The sequence below is a fragment of the Arachis ipaensis genome, chromosome B5 (assembly GCF_059453495.1).
Source record: "Arachis ipaensis isolate K30076 ecotype BB chromosome B5, ASM5945349v1, whole genome shotgun sequence".
NCBI lineage: Eukaryota > Viridiplantae > Streptophyta > Magnoliopsida > Fabales > Fabaceae > Arachis > Arachis ipaensis.
This window is the reverse complement of record NC_142440.1, coordinates 97,188,918-97,190,278: the sequence shown is the minus strand read 5'-3', so window position 1 is coordinate 97,190,278 and position 1,361 is coordinate 97,188,918.

The following is a 1,361-nucleotide window of genomic DNA, read 5'->3' as shown; positions in this document are numbered from 1 at the left end:
TTATACTTGTGACAAACAAATGTTTGTATGAAAGGATTATTGTTGGTTTAGGAACTATACATTGACGAGATTTCAATTGTGAAATTCTATACCCTCAAAAATCCATTCATCAAAATGGCGCTGTTGCCGGAGAAGTTGCAATGGTGTTGTGTTATTGGTTATTGTACATATGTGAATATTGTAAATACGTTGCTCTTTCACTTGTTTCGTAGACTTAGTTAGTTTGCTTTTGTTTCCATTATGAATTCTCATTTTGGCTATGAGATTGGTCTTCACTATGTTGTAGGAAATGTGGACTTTAATGACAACATGTACCAAGGATGGAACACTTCAAGATGGGAGGAGCCTCAAGGGATTGATCACTCCTATTGGCAACAACCTCTGGATACTTATAGGTATAATTCACATCCTAGTGCATGCCAACTCAATGGCTATGGTGACTTTTTTCGTGATAATCAAGTACCACCACCATATGCTTATGAACCTTATCCTCAACATGACTATTAACCATGCTCACAAGCCCATTTTTACCAAGCACCTTCTTGTGACCCACATCCATTGTATGACCAATCAACCATACCATATCCTTGTGACCATCATGAGCAAGAACCTTTAGAACCACCACGACTTTACCATGATTACCACCAAGAACCACCTCAATACATACCATCTACATACCTTTACCAAGAAGAACCGCCTTCCCACTATGAACCCTTTCTCCAAAATAATGACCCTTCCTATCCACCCCAAGTCCTAATAGATAATTCTCTCACCTTGCTACTTCAAGGACAAGCGGATATGCAAAGGAACACTCTAGAGTTTGTGACTAACTTGACTAAGGTAGTGCATACTTTAGCCTACCAATGCTTGAACACTCAAGGTGCTTCCCTGGGCACATGTGAAATACCAAAGGGAGAGCAAAGCATGAAAGAGGGATTGGAAAATCCGGTGAAGAAGGGAGAGTTGAGCTTTGTATTAGAGCAATTGGAGAAATCTAGGGTCATTGAAGAAAAGGAAAAAGTGGTTGAAGATCTAGGAGATGCGGAACCACCATGGAAGTCTCAACAACTTTCGGAACATATAAAGATTGAAGAGTATGAGAAGGTTGATCAAGAGATGGATTCAATCATCAATAATTTCTTATTAATAATTGAATCCTCTCCCATGGGGCGTGAAATTGACGCTATTGAAGACAACTCAACACCAAATGATGTTGGTGATCTCATTGAAGACTCTTCCATCAAAGGTGAAGTTGATATGGAAGTAGATTTCACACAACCTCCTAAATTTGACTCGATTGATGATGAGGAGGAATTGGAAGAAGTCAACAAGCAAGAAGAAGATGAGAAAAGTTGTCAAGA